At 49.0% G+C, this 23,067-nt stretch overlaps 1 protein-coding gene across 1 annotated transcript in view; it reads right to left on the reverse strand.

Moving 5' to 3' along the window:
• Window positions 1-626: 626 nt before the first annotated feature.
• The window catches only part of GLYCTK (glycerate kinase), a 46,156-nt gene continuing 23,715 nt past the window's right edge, over window positions 627-23,067 (reverse strand). Inside the window, exons 7-9 of the mRNA XM_077821270.1 lie at window positions 17,834-18,638; window positions 16,926-17,157; window positions 627-2,418 (exon numbers count right to left, since the gene is read on the reverse strand). The gene's annotated coding sequence lies outside the window, so the exon portion shown is untranslated. The remainder of the gene's footprint in view (window positions 2,419-16,925; window positions 17,158-17,833; window positions 18,639-23,067) is intronic.

Genomic DNA, 23,067 nt, shown 5'->3' on the forward strand with positions numbered 1-23,067 from the left:
CTAAGTGTACAGGAATGTCTTTTGCAACTACATGCTACTGCATTGTAACCAATGAATGAACATGTGCTATCAATTATTAAAGGGAATTTTTTGGAGTCCTGAGCTGACTACACCATGTCATTTATAACTACAGCTGCATGGGCATCCTGATACCCACAGAGGGAACATGGACTCATGGAAACTAGAAGCTTCAAGCTGTTCTACGTACCACATGTTGGAACAACAGGAGATTATTCTGTGACGGGTTGGATCACAGAAACCCTCTTGGAGGCTGCCAACTGATGTGCCAAGACTACTTCTGCTTCTGCTTTCCTGCCCTGTGAGCTTAGGACTTCAGTGCCCTGCCTGGTTTGAGTCAGACCCGCTAGCCTGCTGCAAACCCAGACCCAGGTCTGAACCACGTCCCCTAACAGCTGTAGGCTTAACTGAAAGCAGCTTACAAAAGTGTTCCTGTCTTTAACACTCAGATGCCCAACTCCCAGTGGGGTCCAAACCCTAAATAAGTCCATTTTACCCTGTATAAAGCTTATACGGGGTAAACTCACAAATTGTTCGCCCTCTATAACACTGATAGAGAGGTATGCACAGCTGTTTGCCCCCCCCCCGGTATTAATACAAACTCTGGGTTAATTAATAAGTAAAAAGTGATTTTATTAAATACAGAAAGTAGGATTTAAGTGGTTCCAAGTAGTAACAGACAGAACAAAGTGAATTACCAAGCAAAATAAAATACAACACGCAAGTCTAAGTCTAGTACAGTAATAAAACTGAATACAGATAAAATCTCACCCTCAGAGATGTTTCAATAAGTTTCTATCACAGACTGGACGCCTTCCTAGTCTGGGCACAATCCTTTCCCCTGGTGCAGCCCTTGTTCCAAATCAGGTGGTAGCTACAGGATTCCTCATGATGGCTCCACTTTGGTCTGTTCCACCCACTTATATCTTTTGCATAAGGTGGGAATCCTTTGTCCCTCTGGGTTCCCACCCCTCCTTCTCAATGGAAAAACACCAGGTTGAAGATGGATTCCAGTTCAGGTGACATGATCACACGTCCCTGTAAGACTTCATTACCCACTTGCCAGCCCACAGGTATACAGGAAGCCTTACAAGTAAAACAGAGCCATCTACAGTCACTTGTCCTGGTTGATGGGAGCCATCAAGATTCCAAGCCACCATTAATGGCCCACACTTTGCATAACTACAGTAGGACCTCAGAGTTATACTTCATATTTCTAGTTTCAGATACAAGAGTGATACATTTATACAAATAGGATGAGCACACTCAGGAGATTATAAGCTTTGTAATGATACCTTACAAGAGACCTTTTGCATGAAGCGTATTCCAGTTACATTATATTCACACTCATTAGCATATTTTTATAAAATCATATGGAGTGCAACATATTCTATGTTTGTAAAACTCAACTGCCGGAGCAGATTTACCATTAAACAAACTGTTCAGTGGCACAGGGCTCCCAACGACAGGGGGGCCCCCAAAATGCAACAGCACAGCAGGACTCAGGCAGGCAGGCTGCCTGCATGCCGTAGCTGGTGGCCCTGCGTCGCGCCCAGAAGACGCAGGCTGCTGGTATGTTTCTGTGCGCCTCTGGTGGGGGGAGAGGGGGAGGCAGCTCGAGACACTGCCCCCACCCCAGGCAGCGCACGGAGACTCGGTGGTCCCCCTCCCCTCAAGGGGCGAGCAGAGACATGCCAGCAGCAAGGCTAAGGTGGCTCCCTGCCCACTTTGCCTCCCTCCCTCTGTGCCGCGCCACTCCTGGAAGCAGCCAGCATGTCCCTGCAGCCCCCGGGGTGTGTGTGTGTGTGTGTGTCTCTGTGTGTTGCCCCCATCCTGGGTGCCGAGTCCGCAGCTCCCATGGGCTGGGAACTGGGATTGCCACTTGGACTGTATGGCCATGCAAAGGAGTAAGAGGGAGTAGAAATGCATCCCACCCTTACACCAGGAGTTTGGGTATGCAAGGGTCTGCCATGCTCTCTGCCCCAGGCAGCACAGGGAAAAGAGAGTAGTTTACAGCTGGTACAGGCCACTTCCAGCTTCTCCGAGATCAGCAGGAAGTGGGTCTGCAGGTGTCTTGGACATTCTGTCCCTTTTCGAATCTCTGAACACTCACTACTTAAATCAAACCTTGATGCTGCTTCATCTGTTTAGCACGAGGATGACTGGCACTGACCTGTCCCGTGCACGAGGGATAGTCACCCTGGTGAAGGTATGCAGGAAGGGCTTGACGTTGCAGAGACCTCTGTTCCTCTCCATTCAGTCATATGCAGACTCACCCTACTCAGACAGGCTGAGTGTTGGGAAGATTGTTTGAGCGGTTGAGAATCGGGGAGTGGCTTCAGACCAGCGTAGAGCTGAGTCCCCATTGAGCTCTGTAGACCAGGGGTGGCCAGCCTGAGCCTGAGAAGGAGCCAGAATTTAGCAATGTACATTGCCAAAGAGCCACAGTAACGTCAGCAGCCCCCCATCCTCTACCCCCTCCAGCCCAAGCACCTCCCGCCCACCGCAGCCCCACCAATCAGTGCCTCCACCTCCCACCCGCTACAATCAGCTGTTTTGCAGTGTGCAGGAGGCTCTGGTGGGGAGGGGGGAGGAGCAGGGGCACGGCAGGCTCGGGGGAAGGGACAGGGGCATCAGGGGAAGGGGTGGAGTGGTGGCAGGACCTGGGGCAGAGCAGGGGGTTGAGCAGTGAGCACCTGACAGCACATTGGAAAGTTGGCATCTTTAACTCCAGCCTCGGAGTCAGTGCCTATGCAAGGAGCAGCATATTAACCTCTGAAGAGCCGCATGCGGCTCCGGAGCCACAGGCTGGCCACCTCTGCTGTAGAGTGGTGGCTGGAGGTGGCCTCTGTTTTCCACACTTGAGTTAGATTAAATCACTCTCTCAACTAAACCATTTTGATAACAGAAAACTCCACCGAAGTCTTAAACAAACCAGTAAAATTTTAGAAAGGTTCTTGTGAACTGTTTTTTCCATCAGATTCTAGTGGGGACCCTTGCCGAGTTCCCTGCAGAATGTACCTTCCTCAAGTTTGCTGATGGTGCCCATTAGTGGCTTCCTCAAGAGAAGACATGCAACCTACTACTGCTACAGGGAATCTCCCTGAGCTCAAGTGGGAGAGATCTGTGAGTTTTGAGCAGGACAGCCAGGCTTCTAGTCTTAACTAACAATATGTTAATGTGCAATTTATCTAGCAGCTGTGTTTATTATCAGCAGCACATGGCTTCTTTATACTCCGGGCTCTCTCCTGGGCACTAATATTTCTAATGTATCTTCCAGAGATGAAGCAAGGGCCACAGAGTGTACACCACAAACCTTTTATGATAACATACTGGGCAAGCATGTTAGCAAAAGTTACCCATGTGAAATAGACAACTATGCTGATAATTTAAGTGTCCTAAATAGGCTTCACGGTCAGCACTCCACTGAGATGAATGGAGGCAGTTATAAGAGCTATGGTTTTAGGCTATCTGTTGGCAGACAATACCACCCCACCCCACTCCACACCCCCACCCCCAGCAGCGGTAAGGCCTAGCAATTAGAACTAGTCAGAAATTTTCTCTTGAAGTTCTCTTTCTAGTGGAGATGAGTATCTTTAACAAAATGGAAAATTTCACACCCAGAAAAGGTTGGTTTGGATTGAATTTTGGGGTTTTTTTTCAAATCAACAAAACTCTGGCTTATAACAAAACACTGAAATCAGCTTTCTGTTGCCAAGTTTCAATTTTTGCTTGCTGAAAAACGTTTCGTTTTTCATCGAAACACTGAAAAATAATCTCAAAGGAAGTTTTGACAAAAAGGAAAAAAGTTAACAGGGCGGGGGGGGGAGGGAGAATGACTTCATTTCTCAATCAACTCTACTAGAAATTCTTTTTAACAATAAACAAGGGCTTAAATTCTGTACAAACTAAGAGGCGGGTGGGTGGGAACAGGCCGGGCACTGCCGCGTAAATCTTATTGCTTCTTGCTGGAATTATGCACTAATTCCAGGAGTGCAGCATAAATACTGTTGCTTTTTGTAGAAGCTGCATCAGACTCATCAGAGCAGTAGTGCACGGAGAGACTGGGCTGCGCCTAGAGGACATGCTGGTTCCTAGACAGGTGGCTGGCTGGCCTAATGGGAGCCAAACTCCCTGATGGCATAAATGAGTGTCAGTCTATTGGCCTCAATGGCATTGCACTGGCTAATGCCAACGGCGATTTGTCCCCATGCCTCTAGCCCTGCAGGGCTGACGCAGACGCCTTCTTGTGTTTAGTAGACTAGCATTTCACAGGCAGGGAGCGGGAGGGCTCCGTTTTATTGGAGGGATTCAGAAGCCAAGAGAGGTCTTGCACAGCGTGGCAGTTCCGAACCAAATTATTTTCTTCCGTGCAGACCCTGCATCTCAGCAGTTGTTCCACGCGACCCCCTCCGAATGTGGCTGCTCATCTCTGTTCACCTGGCTGCTCAGCCTGCAGAGAGACACAAACCCAAGGTAGGGATCCTACCGCTTATCATTTTCCAAGACTAAAAGACCAACCCACAGCTGGTGCTTATTGGCACAGCTCCAGAATCTGGCCCACAGATTTTAAGTGGCACAAAACCTAGTGCTTTCTCCTCCCTACTGGCTTTGGGGTTGGAGAGCAGAGTCCTAGCATTGTTGAAATGCTTTAAAAGACTATAGCCCTTCCCGTTCAACATTGCTTGGGTTAATTTCAGAGTCATCAAGCCAAGCATCGAATGACAAATACATTGAGGATAACTAGAACTGTGGGATCCCCAAAGCTTTCCCGGGGGGGGGGTGCGGGGCGGGGCCTTGATTCCTTCAGTCCCACTTTGCATCGCTGACACCAGGAGCACCCTGCTGGGAAGTATCACTCAGGTGAGAGCACAGAAATGTTCACAGAGCATAGCGATGGGCATGGTATGGACAGACAGACATAACAACCCTAGTCACCACCACGAGATATTCACGCAAGGATGGTGTGTCTCAACACTGAGCTTTGGGAAAGGCAGCTTTTAAGGCATAAGTTCATGCTGCAAAAACATTTAGCTAAGGGAGCACGGGCCAGATTTTTAAAGGTGTGTAGGTGCCTAACATGGGAGCTAGGCACCTAAGTACCTTTGGGGAGCTGGGCCCTGTGTTGAATATTTTCAAACTTGGGTGTCACAGCTCACACCAGTGTCAACAGCCGCTGGGGATACTCAGCAACCAGGCTACAGCTACCGTTCGAGCACTACAGCCGCACAGCTACAGTGCCACTGCTCTACGCCTGCAGCGCAGCTGTTTCCTACATCAGTGCAACGGGGTTTTCCACAGATATCGTTAATCCTTCTCCCCCCCGCAAGAGGCAGTAGCTAAGTCGACAGAAGAGTTCTTCCATTAACCTAGCTTCGCCTACCTGAGAGGCAGGGGCGGCGGGTATAATAGGCCAGGGGAGGCTAAGCCTCCCCTGACCCAGGCTGTGGCCCTGCCCACACTCTGCCCCGAGGTCCAGCCCTTGCACTCCTCTCTCCCAAAACTGGCAGGGGCTTAGCTCAGGCCAGCGGCCTGGAGTTTGGGCATGGCTGGCTGGCGGCTCAGGCCGGCCGGCAGCCTGGGGCTCAGGACAGCAGGGACAGGTGGGTCGGCCTGGGCTCCTCCGGCCACGAGAGGGGGGAAGAGCAGGGCCTCAGGCAGAAGGGCTGGGGGGCTAGCCTTCCTGAAGGGGGGTTCACGCACCATCCATTCTGAGGGGTTAGGTTAATCTAACCATGGTGCTCAGGGCACAACATTTTTCACTGCCCTGAGTGACATAAGCAGGTCAATCTAATTTTTATGTGCAGACCAGGTCTTATTCAGACACTTTAGACACCCAGATTTGAACATTTATTCCTATATAATTCCTTGAAAATCTGTATAACACCTGGATGCCGCTGGTGCCTACATATCAAAGTAAGCACGGCCTTAAAGAAAAACTCCAGTCTATGAAAGTTTCTAGTACCCTCCTGGGGAAGGGAAGAGTAGGTTGAACTCAGGTTTAACAGGTGCTGTAAAGATCCAGTGAATGTGGCGTGAGGTTTGTTCATAGCACAATTATTCTTTTTAAACTCATTTCTCTTGAGTGAGGTTTGTTCATAGCAGATTTAAAAAAATAAAAAGCAACCCTCATTCCTCTTGAGTGACGTTCTCTCATTAGTCATTTGGAACATCTGTGGAATAGCAATGCACCCAAGTTATCAGCTATTCTGTCGCACTGTCTGATTTTGAAACCTTGGTGACAGTGGAAGCTAAAGAAAGACATGGTTTTAATGAGGGCAGAGGTGATAGCACTTATAAGACTACGGAAATCTCTATCTTCTTCCCAGCGAGAAAGGCTGTGTCATTAACATGCAAGAGCAGCCCTGGCACTTTCACTCTGTTATGCGCAGAAACTAGATCCCACGTATTTATACAGCCCTATGGGTAGGCTGGGCCTGATTCTGAGCTAGGTGACAAGGTGTAACAGCAGGAACAACTCCACTGCAGTAAGCGCAGAGATGCCTGCATAGAAGTGCTGTGAGAGCAGACTCAGGCCTGTGCTCATGCCACCTCGAGTACTTCTTACCCACATGTTCCTAGAAATAACATGGCAACAATTGATCTTGGATATTACTGGGGAACCTAGGCTAATACAGTGAGGCTCATTGTCCCCCTCTAGTGGCTGGGTCACATATAACATGTTCGTGTACTGCTGCTGCTCCTGTATTTGATGCTGCAGAGGCATGTGCTTTTAGATCCAGAGGTCCTGGCTTCAGTCCCTGCAAGTGACCTAACCTAGGATGTCACGGCAGGTGGTACCAAGAGCCGCACGGTGTTAGAATGTGTAACAAGGTGATTTTAAATGCTAGAGCCTTGAGAAAGGTTTAAAGCAGGGCATTCAAGAAAACAATACACTTGATCTAAGATGGGGATGGATAAACCACCAGTTTCCTTTTCCCTAGGGCTGGAGCAAATTGCAAGTTGCAATCCCGCCTACGTCTCCCGCAATTCCACATCTCCCCCCATGAGCAGTTTAGAACAAAACACATCTTTATTTGAAAATTTTCAATTGAAAAATATCAGTTTTGCCACGGGAAGTTTAGAACCTACTTGAAACAAAATTTTCGTTTCCGATTGACATTTCAGACAGAAACAAAAATTTCTCATTTCATCTTCACGTGTTTCATTTCACTGTTTTCTTAAAATCAACGTTTCACCTTAAAATGCCATTTTCTATATGGAAGTTTTTTTACACCGCAAACCTGTGATGTAACAACATTTCGAAATGGAGATAAACATTTCTGCTTCATTTTGAAATGTCAATTTAAAAATGAAATTTTGTGTTTCAGAATTTCCCATGAGAAAATGTTTGTGTCAGAACTGACATTTTGCTTCAAAACAGTTTGGTTTCAACAAAGTTGTGTTGTACTTTCTGCATGAAGAATTCTGACCAGCTCTAAACTATAATTTCTCCCTGCCTTTTCAGGAGGCCTTTAACAAGCTGTTACCCCTTAGTGGCCACGTCTTGACCCAAACCAATCTCTACTAGGCAGTTTCCCTTCCCTTATCCTACTTAAGGAGTTTAACCCATTCACTGTGCACTCTAGCACTGGGTACAAAACCCCCATCACAACTCTTCCAATGCAGTTCCTGCCCTAGACATGATCTGTCTGTCTGCCCTAGACATGATCTGATTTGGAATCTGCAAAACTCCAAGGACCGAGCAAATGACCTAGTGATGTACCTACAGTAACACCATTGTTATCAATATTCATATAACTACCAGCTGTGCACTATCTCCAGTGTAATAATAATGATCAAACAGTTATATAGCGCCACAATGGACTTTTCAATATTCCACTGGTTGATTGTTCAAACTATACAGGAAACACTTCACCCACCTCTGAAATGCATCCACTACCTGTAGATAAATATGACAGCAATATGAGTTAATAATACAGTCAGGTTTTGAAGTTCTCTTCTCCTCTCTTCATTCTATTTTCCCTTCTGGTTTAAAGCCCCCTCCCCATTTTTCTCCTAGTACAACAGCTTGAGCTGCTTTTAGACATTGGTTTAGCCTCTAGTTATCATCTTTGTATGTTTTAGAATAATTACAAATCATGATTCACACAATTATTGAGAATGATTGTTTCAAAATATAGCCCAAATGGTATTTTTAAGTGATTCATAAATGCACCTTTTCTCATAATGCCTCGAACAACAATTCCTTAATTGCCTATGCATATACTTTAAGTAATTTTAAAAATAGCCAAGGAATTAACATAATACATCATATGCCACATTTGCAGCCTCCTAAGCTACTTTGTATGTTCCTTCCTCCCTATCTATTTGGTTCTTTTCCCCTCCCCTATTTTGTCTATATATTGTCACTTAGGACAAAATTGCTATTGACTTCAGTGGAAGATTGCTCTTTTGGGATAGGGACCTGTCTTATATGTGAGAAGTGCCTAGCACATATCAGGAACTAGCTACCTAATAATTATTGCATCAATAAGCAATTGAATCAAAACATAAAAATGTTTAAGAAACTGGCAACAAAATCAGACCTTGTGTTTCTTTTCATTTCATTAGACTAATCAATAGGTTACATGAAGAAGAGGTGTGGTGTATTGTACTATCTGAGCCACAGAAAGTCTGTAGATGCTGCTTGGTGTCCAGCCCTTGGCAAATTGTAATTTTTCATTGAAAAGTTGAATCCTGAACATTTTTGGTGAAAACCCAAAATGTTGTGATTTTGGAAATGTTGCTATGGCGTCTCCTGGGAGTTGTAGTTCAGGTGCCTAGCTCACTCTTTTATCTCTATAGGCTGGGATCCCCTACTGGACTACATCTACCATGATGCACCATGGTCTCCCTCCTTGGAGAGGGTAGCAATGTATTATGGGAGTCCCTGGCTATGCTGCACCATGGAAAATGTAGTCAGGAGGGGGAAAATCAGGATATTTTTTGATCAGTCCCAATATCTGTTAACGTCCACCTATTGGTGGCACTTGAAATTCTTTCTGATTTGCACACAGCAAATAGAGGGCAACGTGGTCATGCACATGGAGAGTCTGAGCAGCTCCTGCTCTGCATCTTTGGTAGCCATTTACACCTGTGCAAAGTGAATGCAAAACCTCCAGCTGAAATCAGCGGGCAAGGACCCCAGTCATCCAGAACAGAAATTGTTCATTACAACCTGTTCTCTTCTAATGTAGCCAGCAAGTGAGATTTCCAGGAAACTTAGCTACCTGGAAATGGCCAGCCGCCACACTTTTTTGGGAGAGGGGGCAAATGGAAGACGGTTTAGGTTGAAGTCCAAATTTCAAATCAGAGTAATTTTGAAGTGACCTTTAACTCTCAGCATTTGATGGATTTTCCTCTCAAACGCTACAGAAACAGTCTCTTCTGCCTGCAGAGTAAACCTGGCAATTTTCCAATCAAACCAGTTTTCCAAGCCAAAGTTATAGTAGGGCTTTCTGCTCAAAGCTGATTGTAACACGATGGAGTGGCAACTGCACAATAAATACTTCTCTCTTCCATGGTGTTTTGTGGGCATAGGTCTCTAATCGCTTTACAAATGAGGGCAAGTATTATTATTCTCATTTTACAGATGAGGTATAGAAGGTAGGTCTCCTGACCCCCATCAAGTGTCTTAGCCATTGGGCAACAAGCCAGATGGTTTCATCAACCCTTTAACTTCTCAGTTTCATCAGCAAATTTCCATGGACAGTATATAATATCAGTGTCAGGAGTGAATGTGTCAGGCACCAATTAGCCATACGTTGTTACACTTCAGGAACCAAGCCATTTCTGAGAGCATGGGACGGAAGGCACTGAGAGGCAACTCCTATGGCCAGCAACCAGCCTGAGAAGCTCAGCAAGACACGGGGCAGATGCCTAGGAGCCTGGGGCAGGTAGCAATGCCCCAACACGATCCATGCATCCGATGAAGTGAGCTGTAGCTCACGAAAGCTTATGCTCAAGTAAATTGGTTAGTCTCTAAGGTGCCACAAGTCCTCCTTTTCTTTTTGCGAATACAGACTAACACGGCTGCTACTCTGAAACAATCCATGCAGTGGCTTCAGAGCCATTCCGTGGAGGCTACTGCAGCCCAAGAGCGGAAATAGTCTACGCAAGCCCCTCACCTGGCATAGGACCGGAGACTCCACATAGTGCAGGATCCCCCAGACCCATCTGTCCTCCAGCCTCCACCCATCCTCTGACATGCAAGATCCACTGCAGCACCAGGCTCCATCCTGCACTGCTCCCCCAAATTCTGCCCCTCCTCCAGGCACACTGCTTCCACTGCAAAGGGGCCTTTGTAGCTGTGGAGGCAGAGGCAGGGTTTGCCCCTGAGTGCAGGGTGATTGGTCTTAAAAGGATTTGGAATGACATTGCAGTCTATTTAAGAACAGGAAATGTAGCTAGCTGGAACAGCCCAGTGGTCCGTCTAGGCTGGTGTCCTGCCAATGCCAGATGCTACAGAGCAAGGCAGAATTCCCCAGTAAAGTAATTAATCTTGCAATGTTGTACCAGGGTGGGAGGGGTCACTCTCTGACCCACTTATGTCCTGGAGCCTGGGGATTGATACCTTTCTCTAACTAGAGTCACTGCGGATGCTAGTCTCTGCCCTGTAAACATCAAATCCTGCCTTTTGAAACACATGTTAGATCCTCAGCTAGTGTAACTGGATACTGGCTTCAATGGAGATACACCAAAGCACAGCAGCTGAGGATCTGGCCATTAAAATGAGTTTCCATTTGGAAAAGTGACGGTTCAAACAGCATCATAGGGGTCCGTGTTTATTGCCTCTCGCTCTCACAGATTCATTTCTTGATTACAAAGATGATTCTCCTTCAAACTCAGCCTGGGAGCAGAGTGGCAGGGTAGGCTGCTTTTGGCTCACACATCGTCACCAGTAATGAGGAGTGAACAGGCCGAGCTCCACCTGTGCAAACCCATTCTGGTGCTTTGAAGGCAAAATCTGACTGGCAAAATATTTAGCCTAAGCTAGAAGCAAGCCAGAATAGCAGCAGTGTCCAAGCTTAGAAGCAAGCCAGCTCGATTTTCAGATTCCGGGTTACAGGCCAGATGCCTCAAGGGCTGAGTTTGAAAGCTATAGGACTCCCTATTGCCCTTCCTTGGTGCAGAGAGGGTGCATAACCCTCCCATTCCAAGTTAGCCAGTGTTTCATACCCACTTTGCTCTGGTGTAAATGACCACAAAAGATACAGGGCAGCAGAGGATCAGACTCCCCGTTGCTTCCAGATGTGGGCAGCAGTGTAGATGCATCTAGGCCTGGCGTGCTGTGCATATTCAGTAACACAGTTTTCAGGATACCATCCCCTCTCCCCCGATGCCTGTGTGGTTGCTTCATATTATGTTTATTATGTAAAAAGCAAAGGACACAACAGGACCATAGCTGGCCACCATCAGTATCATAACGCAGGTGATTGCTTCTGTCTGGGCACAGGACTGGCTGGCTGATGCAGGCTGGCATGGCTTGGGGCTGGAACTTGCAGCTAACTGCCATGTTCTCAGTGGTGCCTTGTTGGGCCCTTCTCCCATCCTGCCCGTGGGCAGTAGATGATACCGTGATTACGGAGCTGTGTAAATCCTGGAATCCTGTCACTCCCCCGCTGGGCTCACGCAGGCTGGATCTGGGACCAGAACTGCCCTGGTGCCCTTGCCACACACAAGGGCCCTCACGTATGGCAGGATTCCTGGAACCCTGACTCCAGGAAAGGGCATGTCACAAAGAGGGAGGATGAAGACATGGGTGCATTGGGAAGGAGAGGAGCTGCCACACAGCTGGCATCAAATCAAAGGGATATTCCTGAGGTCCTACCAGCATGAATCTAGCTCCGCCATATCATGGCCCAGCTACAGCTGTCCCTTCAGGGTCATCTCCCAGCCACAGAGCCTTAGAGGGATCTGTCGAATAACATGATCTGGCTGAGAGCTCGGGGCTCCCATGGGCTGTCCTCCCACAGCCCTGGGTTGGTGATGCTTTGACATAGAAGTGGGGCTGTTTCCTGGCCTGGGATGTGCCCCAGGGTCCTCTGCCCCTGTGTCCCACACTCCACTTCAGGCAGTTCAGCACTGTGTGGCCTCCCTGTAAAAAGGAGAGCCTGAACATGGCATGATGCTGACTCACCCTGGCTGCAGGCGACTTGTGCAGCTGCCACCCCGGCCTTCGATTCCCACCGCTCACACCAGTTTCAGAAAGGGCGGGGGAGCCGCAGGTCCCACTGGGGCAGGGAAGGGCCCAAAGGTGCTGCTCCAGATCCCGCCTCCCAAGGCAGCAGTGAGGTAGGTGGGGAAGAGAGGAGGTTGGCTGCCCCAAATCCTTACCAGGCTGAGTTTCCCACCAGCGAGACTGGCCGAGGAAGGGCAGCGGCAGAGGGAGAGTGGGGGCAGAATGGGCTCCTGCAGAGCCCCCATCCCTCGGTGCCATGTTGGGGACCATGCCAGAAAGGGCAAGGTGTGCCAGACAGCACTTAGGAAAGGTAGAGGCAGCAGGTGGGGGCTGGGAGAAGAGGGTCAGTCAGACAATTGAAAATCGTTTCCATCTCTCAGGTCTTAGCATTCCCGGGCCAGGCAGGTCTCCCACATCTGGGCTGTCCTTATTCATAACCCCTGAGAAGAGCTTGGGGATTTCAGATTCACACCAGAGAACAGATATTCTATCCCCAGATTAGCCCCACCCCCACCGCAGGGCATTGTGAGCCCTGAGCTGCCATAGGGCAGTGGGGTGGGAATCCAGGCCTCAGTCCCCTCTCCTTCCTGTCCTGCTGCTAGGACAGGTGCCCAGAGAGCAAGTCCCCGCTTCCGCTTCCACTGCCAGATCAGCCAGTGACTTGGCTCCAGGTCCAGCCTTGCTGCCAGAGTGGGAGACCAAAGCATCCCCTGGGTTCCAGCTCAGCAGGGCCCCAAGGCCAACCAGTCACAGCTGCCAGCCCAAGCAGGTGATAACCTCTCTCCCATCTGCACATGGGAGGGCCACATGCCGCGGCTCCAGCACACAGACACTGGAGCTGGGTGGCCAACTGCTTTTCAGTCCCAGTGCGATTTGCTAAGTGCCTGCAGGTTCTGGAAAAACAGGGTCAAGCACTATTCTGTGCGTGTAAAACCCCCGGGCTTCAGGCCCCTTCGGATCTGAAGCCTGCACCTGAGCTGCTAACGCTTTGATGCCTCTTTGAAATGGACGCGGCTGTGATGGAGGCGCCTCTCGAAAGAGAAGCTAGCAAGGCTGGGCTTTTTCCCTCCCGCTCTTTCATTAAATATCTGTTTTTCCTGCTCCATTTCCATAGCGGGCTTCATAAGGAAGCAGAAAAACATTTTCTTTGCTAAATAGCAGCTTCTCTCTTTCAAGAGCAGCTTCAGCCTGAGCTGGGTCATCATCTCCACAGACATCAAAGGCGCAGCCAGTTGGCTTGAAATGAGACCAGTGGCCCGCGTCTTCAAGTTCCCACAGCAAGCAGCGGCTTAGAGACAGTCTGTGTAATTACAGCGAAGTCCCCAAGCTGCTGACGGTAGAAAGGGCTGCTGTGTCAAAACCGGCGCCTTCCTCCTCAGCAGCTCTGCAGCCCGTAGGCATTAGGGTCAGAGCAGCTCAGGGCTAGCCACAGAAGGTAGAGCTCCCGGCTCAGGGAGACAGATTTGCACCAGCAGGGTTCCAGCTAGTGTGCTAAAAATAGTGTGGACGAGTCAGCTGGAGTTCTCAAGCCCACCAAGGCATCCGAGCTGGAGTTGCAGCCCAAGCCGCAATGTCCACACCGTGATTTTTAGCGCACTAGCTGGAGCCCAGCGGGCAGAGGCTGGGAAGCTTGCTTCCCGCTGCATTCGAGATATGCCTAGTCCTGTAGCCTTGCAACGTGGCGCAGCTGAGAAGGGGCCAGCCAGCTGAGTTCTCTTCTGCCTCATGAATCATCAGCTAAATCCTGGCCTTGCTGCACCTTATGCTTTGGGAGGGCTCCACATCCAGATTCACACCCAGCCTCATTTAAATGCCTCCTGAAAACCAGCCTGTGCTCTGATTATGTTGCTCAGGCTGGGGACCACCTATGGCTGTCAGGACCACTACTACAATTGCAACAGGAATCACAGAGCACCTGTCCCTGCAGTCACCCTGTCCTCTGGCCCACCTGCATCTACCCACTGAATATTATCTAAGCCCTAGATTACTACACTCAAGGGCAGGGACTGGCTCTGCATTATTTGTGCAATAGGGTCCTGATCCCTGGCTGGGCTGGTTAAAGTTCTGCTGTAATAATAATAAAACACATGCCATGCTGATTGTTCTAGGAGACATTCGAACACTACAGGGATGGATGCCAGTACAAGAGAGCGTAGACAGATGAGCTAGTCGTGAATTTGTGGTGAAAATGTTTTTCAATGGAAAATGCATTTTCTGCAAAGTCTTTCCTGGGAAAACTTTGATTTTCACCAACATTTTTTAATTTGCAATCAGGAAAATTGAAATGAGTGGTTTTGTGAAGCTGAAACATTTCCCTTTTTCAAACCAAATCAGAAGGTTTCATTTCAGGTCAATTTGACACTATGATGGGTCCCCCTGAGCTGCCACAGCACCTCGGAGAGTTATAATTTGGGTGCCCATGATGCATCATGGTTTCTCCTCTAGCTGAAGCACGGCATAATGAGAGGCCTGTGACACCAGTGCATCATGGGAAATGTAGTCCAACTGGGGAGCCCAGCACATAGAGGCTAACAGAGGCATTTGACATATAACTCCCATGAGGCTACCCCGTATTTCAGACACAGTTCAATGTTGAATGGATCCGGAATGAAACATTTTGATTCAGGAATGTCAAAATGGTTTTGATTGGGAAAAAAACTGATATTTTGACTTTTCATCCCTATATTCAGGATGGAAACTAATGTCAAACTCTCAGAACTGGCCTCTGGGATAGCAATTCCGATTTTCTCTCAGCTTTAATAGACTGATGAATTGTAGATTTTGGTGGCAACAGACAGCTTTTGAAGGGGACAGTGGCGAGGGACACATGGGAAAAAGCATCTGATAGATCCCATGAGATCCTTGGGGCATAGGCCAAACTTCTGTTCATTCTGTTGGGTGAGGGCAAGAAAGGGGCAATCTAACCCAAGGAAATTATAGCCATTCCTTGCTCAGTAGAGCATATTTCATCATAGTTGAGCCCTTTAGCAATAGAAATAAGGAGTTGCTGCTTTTTTTACTCCCGTTACCCTACAAAGCCAGCCCAGGTAGAATGGAAGAGGGAGTTAGAATTTAGTGCTGCTCACGCATCATCCATAGAGTTGGTTACAAAGTTCTGGGCAGTGACCCCTGTGCAAACCCATCAATGGTAATAGGGGTACGTAGGTGTCACCAAGGGCTGAAATTTGGTTGCAGTGGGGTGACTGAGTGCATCATGGGTGATTACTAGAGCTGGTCAGGAACTGATTTTTCTTCTTGGGGAAGGGAGGAAAAAAACAAAACAAAAAATGGTTTTCCCATTGTCATCCCATTTTTTCTTTGAAATTGTGTGTGCTTTACCCATAAACCTGAAAACCAAAAATGTTCAGTTTCCAACCACTGAAAAATATTCTATTTCTGGCAACCCAAAACCAAAAACAATTTTAGTTTCTAGTAGCTGGGAAAAAATCCTTGGTTTTTGTTTTTCCGATCTGTTTTTTTATGAAGCCCCGAACGTGTAATGCAAACAGGAGACAAAACACAACGTTTAGTCAAAAAGCCGTTTCCACCGAAAAAAACATTTTGACAGAAAATGTTCAGCCAGCTCTGGGGCTGGTGCACGGGAAGGAAAGGCCTGACTTAGATCCAGCATGAGCTTGTGTGTGGCACTAGCAGTTAGAGGAAAAACCAACTCCCAGGTATGCGTGACTAAAAGGACAGACTGTATGGCATGGAGTCTTTGGGTGTAGAAAGCCATGCAGCTACATCACTACTTCGCATTGGCTCTCTAACTGGCCTATAATTACATAGACAATACAAGCCCATTTATCCAGCCTCTTTAAATCAAACTCCTCTTTTCATCCAAATTTCAGTAAGATCACTCTGGATAATTATCCACTGGGTCCTGCTTTTGATATGCCTCCTTCCCACACAAAAATTGGATAAATGAGGGTTCAGTCTTATAAAATGGTCAGCAGATCCAGTACATAGTATTGACTTTCCATAATACCACTTATCGTTCCTTGCACCGAGGTGCTACCCCAAGTTTCATTTCGGGCCAGATCATTCTTTCATTGACTAGTAACAAACCTCAGAATTCCCCAGCTCTCCACTGATATATATTTTAGCACATGTTTCTAACCCTGGAGGTCCACAAAATATTTGACCTTTCCTTGGTTGGTGACAGTGTCTGAAAATCACCCATCCTGTTCCTTAGCTTAGTACAATTTAAAGGGCAAAAATCTCATGTTTTGAAAGAAAGAAAAACATTTTTGTGAAAGCTGTTTGAAGCGGCTCACAGGTTTGGAATCCTAGAAATAGCTCCAGCAAAGTGCAGGTGAGATGGCCAAAGCAGAATGATAAATGCAGGTGATCACACTGATGGCCGTCACTTCCATATGCGTGTGTGTATCGAGAGCTACCAGTAGCAAAAATCCCACAGTCAGTTGGAAAAGAGATTGTGTTGCAGATCTATGATGTGATCAAAGGACTGCTCTTTGCTGCTGAGCTATCATAACCAAATAATACAAACCTAGTTAAACTGTAGGGAAAAGCCCAAGGTAGATTTAAAGCATTTTATCAAGAGACTAGTATGAACCAAAACCCGGTATCCAAATCGCCCTAAACTTTATGGGGTTTGAAATCCCACTCTGAATCTTGCAGTTTATCCCTATATGTGCCCTTAATTAAAGTCAAACAGTTTGGTAGCAAATTAGCAGCCACATACGCTGATCAACTAAGTTACCTCTGATGGCCCAGGTCATTCCTGGCTCCCCACAGCCAGCAGCAGCACCTCTGCAACAGGCTCTCAGGCAGGGTTGGGGACCCCAATCTTTTGAGTTTGGGATCACGCTGCTGCATAATAAACGGTCACCCAGGCTTATTTTCACTGCCTCCTGTGACATTCAAGCTGGGCCCAATCCAGCACGCTGGAACCAGCTCATCCTTGCCTGGGTAACTGGCTGATCCAAATGCTCCTGTGGGAAGCAACAAGGGGATGATTTGAAATGCAGCCTGGCCCCACCTCTTTAGTGCTGTGCAACTAATGGCTGTCCCTGCCTGTCAGGTAGGTAGTGTTATCCCCGAGGCAAAGAGCAGTCACGTGACTAGCCCAAGGTTACAGAAGGAGTCAGTTGCAGAGGAGTTCCTGGTTCCCAGCCACGTGCTTACCCCATTAAGTCCCTCTTAGCCCCACTTATTCTCTCTGTCCTGCCTTAGTGACAAAGTGCCATCCGGGCCCCTTACTCTTACCCTTACGGGCCAAGGCTTTCCCCCCCACACTCTCTCCTCCAAAGCCCTCTCCACACTGGCAAAGCTGAGATCCCTCATTCACCCCCTGTGGGAGCTGTATTGTGGACAGGGCTCGGCCGCAGCATCAACCCCACCCCCTGCTGTGCCATCTGCACCACAACATCTGCCATTGGTGGCACAGCAGGGGGTGAGTTACAGGTCCATTTGGCCAGCATAGAAACCGTCCTAGCACACAACCCGAGCAATTCTGCCAAGACCCCATCTCTCTGCAAATCCAGGAAGGTGGGTTCTGGGATGGCTCTTGTTATTGTACAGGCAGGGCATGCCACTGAGGGCTGACTAGACCCCTCTACAGGCCGGGAGTAACAGGAGAGAATTGTGTGACCCACTATTGGCACTTACACTAATGAGAAGCCCAAGCTTGGTGCAGAGAGAAAGAGGCCGATACATGTGATTTTCATGCCATGGAGGCAGGAGAAATGCTTGAGAGGAAGCGTTTTTCCATGCTCTGCTCCTCTCGATAGGCAGCTCTGTAAGTATTCATCAAATGGCCTCTAACAGAGTAATAGATCCCAGATTTCATTCCGCCCACGTACACCTTCTTAACAGAATATCTGTGTTTGTTCACTCTGTTGTCTGGCCTCCTGTCAAGATATCCTGCAGCCAGCCTGGAGCTGCTTCTAATGGGCTGCCAGGGGATTTGTTCTCTGACAGGAGTGTGTACCAGGTGCTGACAGCTTGCTGGAAAGACTTGCTGTGCTCGCAGGATTGGAAATTGGTCCCTCATTCTCACCCTGTCAGAGCGGCTAGGTGGCGGACGATGAACCGCGATGCGCTCTTCTGTAGCTTTCCGTTGCCATGTGGGGCCAAGAGATTGTGTCGGGGCTGGCATGTCTGCTGATCGGCGTTTGCACAGTACCCCAGGCCTTGCAGTGTAGTGTGGGCTGCAGCATTCAAAGATGAGCTGCAATTAACCTTCTGTTCCTCTCGACTTCAAATCAGGGAGTAGCCACAGCCAGTATTAGGACTATGCAATCAAGCACCATGGGGACCCACCAGTGCAGCGTCAGGATCAAGCTGAGTGTCTTAAGATGCAAATCTGTTTCTGTGTTTTCCATGATCCTTCCTTTGGGGAGCCATTTATCATGGGGCCACACTAACATGAGCTCTGGTCCCCTTGAGCTTCTTCCCCAGGGCCCAAAGGAGCCTGAAAAAGCCAAATCAGTAGGTGTGAAGAAATGGTTGCACAGCTAGCGGGAGCATGCAGCAGGTGTGTGGCATGCTTGTGCTCAGGCATAGGAGAGCAGATGCAGGTGTGTAACACTGTACGGAGGGCTAAGTGTGAGCACAGAGGCAGAGAGAGAGAATCTTTATAAGTTAACACAGCAGTCATACTACAAATATTTCTTCTTCCCTTTCACCAGGGCAGGGAACGTGGCCCCTGCTCCATGAGTCACAGCCTGAGCTACTGAGGAGGGAGACAACTTTAGCTTAGTTGTGAGTGAGCAGCTGCCTTCTGCCCTCATGACATGAGCCTGATTATATGCGAGTGCTCTTCTCTAGAGTAAGGCAAAGTCCTGCCCCTCGGGGGTGGGTAGGGCGTGTGCTGGCCATTCACTGGTACCTGAGCCCTCACGCCAACACAGATTAGCCTGTTCAGAGCAGGAGGAAGCAATGCAGAGTGGAGCAGACTTTGCAAAGGGGAAGGATACACCCGTTTAGCCATAGCTGCAACACCTACCCGAGATGACTGAGTATCTGGCCACGCCCTGATCCTGGCAATGGAACAAGCCAGCGTAGAAGCTGAGGCCCACACCCCATTGCAACCCATTACTGAGCACTAGGCTGAGATCTTACCCTGCATGTGGGGTGGGGTGGAAGAGGCTCCCTATGCACTATTCTCTCCCATGCAGCCACATGCAGGTCAGGATTTGCCCCTTACTGGGGCAAAAAATAGCCTAATTTTTTGTTAATGCATGCACGCAATTGCTGGTGAAAACTGTATGCACGTGTATGAGTCCGCTTTGAATGCACAGGTATTGTGCGTGCACCCCAGTGCGGGGCCTGGTGTGCGCCCAGATAGATACGTGTGTCTACAGTCACTAGCTCAGGAAAACACGCAATCTGTAGTAACTGAGCACACAATCTGGAGCACAACTGCAGAGGCTCAGCTGAAATCGGGCCCTGACGGTTTTGAAAAAGCCCTGGCTGGGATGATGTAGTTGGGGATTGGTCCTGCTTTGAGCCGGGGGTTGGACTAGATGACCTCCTGAGGTCCCTTCCAACCCTGATATTCTATGATTCTATTCTGTCACTCTGCATCAGACACAGTGGCCCAGAGCATCACAGCTCTCAGGCACAAGGGGTGAATTTGTGGGCCGAGTGCCATCTATGGTAAAACTCCCATTGCATTGGGGAGGCCAGGATTTCACCTGGGATTCCAAGCAGAGGAGCTGATCCTCTGAAGATCTAGGGTTTTATGCTGCTGACAGTCCCCGGGATGAGAGGATGTCCAGCACATGGCAGGATTGGGGCCAGTGTACTCTAGGTAGGCTAAAATAGGAGAGAAGGAAAGCTGCAGGAGCGAGGGGCAGAGGAGAGCAGGATGGAGAAGGGGAGAGGGACGGGAAGGAGAGAGTGCAAGGTTTCTCTGGGCACGCTGCAAATCAGGCAGGGCTGGGTGAACTGGCTAGGATGGAATGAGACCTGAAACTCTCACCTTTGCCCTGAACCAAACCCGGGAACCAGACATTTCAGCTAACTCCCCCCCCACGTTTCTGTGCACTTAGATTCAGTCAGGGTTGGAATGGAGGCTGCAATCCTACCAGGTAGGTTTAATGGGGCAGGGTCTGCGAATGACTCACCACCAAACAGTGCTAGAAACTGGACTGAGCAGGCAGCTCTGCCAGCATTTCCAGCCCCAGTCCTACACCAAAGAGAGCCAGGCACGTTTAGATCAGTGTCCAACAACCTCAGACCCTTCCAGCCTCACCATCCCCTGTGCCCCAGGCTAAGACCTGCAGTGGAGTCAATGTAAAAGTTGGGATGGATACACGGGGGACAGTTCTCTAGTTGTTCCAAAATCCTGGGCAGGAGCCAGAAGCTGATGCCACAAGGGCATGACACTCATCACTACCTAACGATCTGGAGCGGAGATCTGAGCTCAGGGGCATATGGACAAGCACTCTGCCCCAGAGACCACCCCCCCGGAACCAGTCCACCCTAGGTCCCTTCTGCTTGAGTCTCTCTCTCTCTCTCTCTCTTTTTTTTTCTCTTTGTTCCTTTCCTGAAATGTTTTTCTCTTTCCCCAGCATCCTCCACCTGCACAGACCCGATGAAGACCATCAAGACTCCTTCATGCATCATGTTCCAGGGAATGGCTCCCACCTGAGCCTGCCCCAGGGTCAGTTCTGCAGCCAGATGCGCTGTGAGAAGGCATCAGAGCAGCAGCCTCCCCAAGGAAGAGAGAGGGAAGGAGGAGGGGATAGGAGGACATACCTGATGGCATGCCACTCAGAGGCCTGTCTGCTGCCAGCAGAGGAGACGTGTCCTGTGTCCCACTGTCTTTTATGGCTTTTTATTCCTATGTGATTATACTGCTCATTTCATATAGGGATTGAAGCCATGCAATACGCTGGGGCTGGCCACCGGAGAACATCACCAGTTTCTGCGGACCTCGCTTTTAAAGGGCCACTATCGCCAAAACGAGCTGCTGGTGCACTGGGTCACTGCCCCCAGTGCTCAGGGGCCTGGAGTAGCCCCTGTAGGAGAGTCCTGGAGTATCAGTAACTGCCTGTGCTCAGCCAGGAGATGCTGCCACCATGCCAGGGTGGGCATCCTAGGTATGTCCACATGGCAATCAGGGAGGTGAGGGGGTGACTGCAGCATGTGCAAACATAGCTGAGCTAGCTAGAGCAACGCTAGCTTGAGTAACACTAGCAGCGACGCCCCAGCAGCGGGGGTGTCAGCACAGGCTGGCCGCTCGAGTTCGTCCCCAGGGTCTCCGGTGGGCTTGTACCATCCATGTTGCAGCGGCTTCCCTGTTACTTGAACTGGCGTTGATCTAGGGAGCTCGGGTACATCTACGCATGCTGCAGTCACACCCCTGTGAGTGCAGTGCAGTGCAGTGGTCCCCATCCGGAAAAAGCAGGGCCTGTTTAACCTCAGCCCTGCTTTGGATGGTATCCCCACACCTGGCTTCTGCCAGCCCCGCAGAGTCCCTGACTCGGGTAGATGCTGCGAGCCAACCCACCCACTGGGGAATGCACCTGAGAAATGAACAGAGTAGTGGCCACACCCAAAGGCTACCACCACCAGGGGGTTAGGGGAGGGTGGTGACTGGAGTACACTGACACAAACACTGGATCCTGCTCCCAGTGAAGTCAATGGCAAAACTCCCATTGATTTCAATGGAGGCAGATTAGAGCCTTGGCGAGCCTGGTAGGTGTCGGCACACATGGGAGGGTTGTGAAAAACACGGCTGGAGTGACTCTGACCAGCTCAGACAAGACCGTCCCAGCAGGGGCCAGTGGAACTGGGCATGCCCTGACTTGTACTCCAGGCTCTGCCACAGACCTACTCTGTGAGTTTGGGCAACTCACTTCACCCTGCATGCCATTTTTTCCCTTACGCCTCGTCTATTTAGACTGGAAGCTCTCTGGGCCAGGGATGGTCTGTTAAAGGGCACTAGTCTGGATGATTGACACTTGGGTGCGAGCAACCACACTGCAAAGCCCTACCCATTACTCCAACTGTGCTCCTCCGTGTGCACCACTAGGACTTCTGGGAGCACCTCCCATGGTCCTTTGTGCTGCAATAAACCGAGTCGGTGGAGAACTCTTTCCCAGTGAATGGTGGGAGAACTCCATTGCCCCTGTGAGCATATGGAGGGAATTGTGGGAGGCACTGGAGAACTGATCTAGTGTGCATTCTCACTGCACAGAGGCAGATTGCCAGCTGGAGTAAAAGCAGAACCTGGGCTCTAACCCACATCCCCAGCCAGGCCAATTAGCCTGGGTTGAAAGCACCACTACCCTCAGGGGAGAGGGTTTTATGTGTGGACAGAAGAGGGAGGTGATGGGTAACACCTGAGTTAACTCAGTAATGAAGAAGCACTCTACTGGTTACATAAAGACAGTTGTACCTGCATTGTAGACAGGGCCTTAAAAAACAGAGTTCCAGCTAATCAAATGTTTCTAGGGCTCCAGAACAAAGGGAAAGAGATTGAGACTATGATGCCTGGGCAGGATTACCTCTAAACAGTGTTTTCCAAAGTTTCTCAAGAGGCTTCTGTGGCTCTTTAAAGGTCTGCGTAATATCTGTCACAGTAGCGAAAATGGATAAAATTACACAGCTTGTGAAAGAGATTAAAGGCGGACCCCTTCCGCTCACTTCATAAAGGAAGGCCCCCATTAACACCTTGTGAAATATTAGCCATTAAGCAGCCTCCACGCAGAATAAAACCATCAATATGTATCATTATTGGCTCTTTAATGAAGTGAGAATGGGAGTGCTGGGGAGCTGGGATATTAATGTCTCCTAAGAGGCATGAGCAATGCCAAGGCCAGGAGCCAAGATTTTTAATTTACTGCCAAAAGCTTCCCCCGTTAATAATGTGGTTACTTATCCTGAACATT

The sequence above is a fragment of the Eretmochelys imbricata genome, chromosome 7, assembly GCF_965152235.1.
Source record: "Eretmochelys imbricata isolate rEreImb1 chromosome 7, rEreImb1.hap1, whole genome shotgun sequence".
In the NCBI taxonomy this organism is placed as follows: domain Eukaryota; kingdom Metazoa; phylum Chordata; order Testudines; family Cheloniidae; genus Eretmochelys; species Eretmochelys imbricata.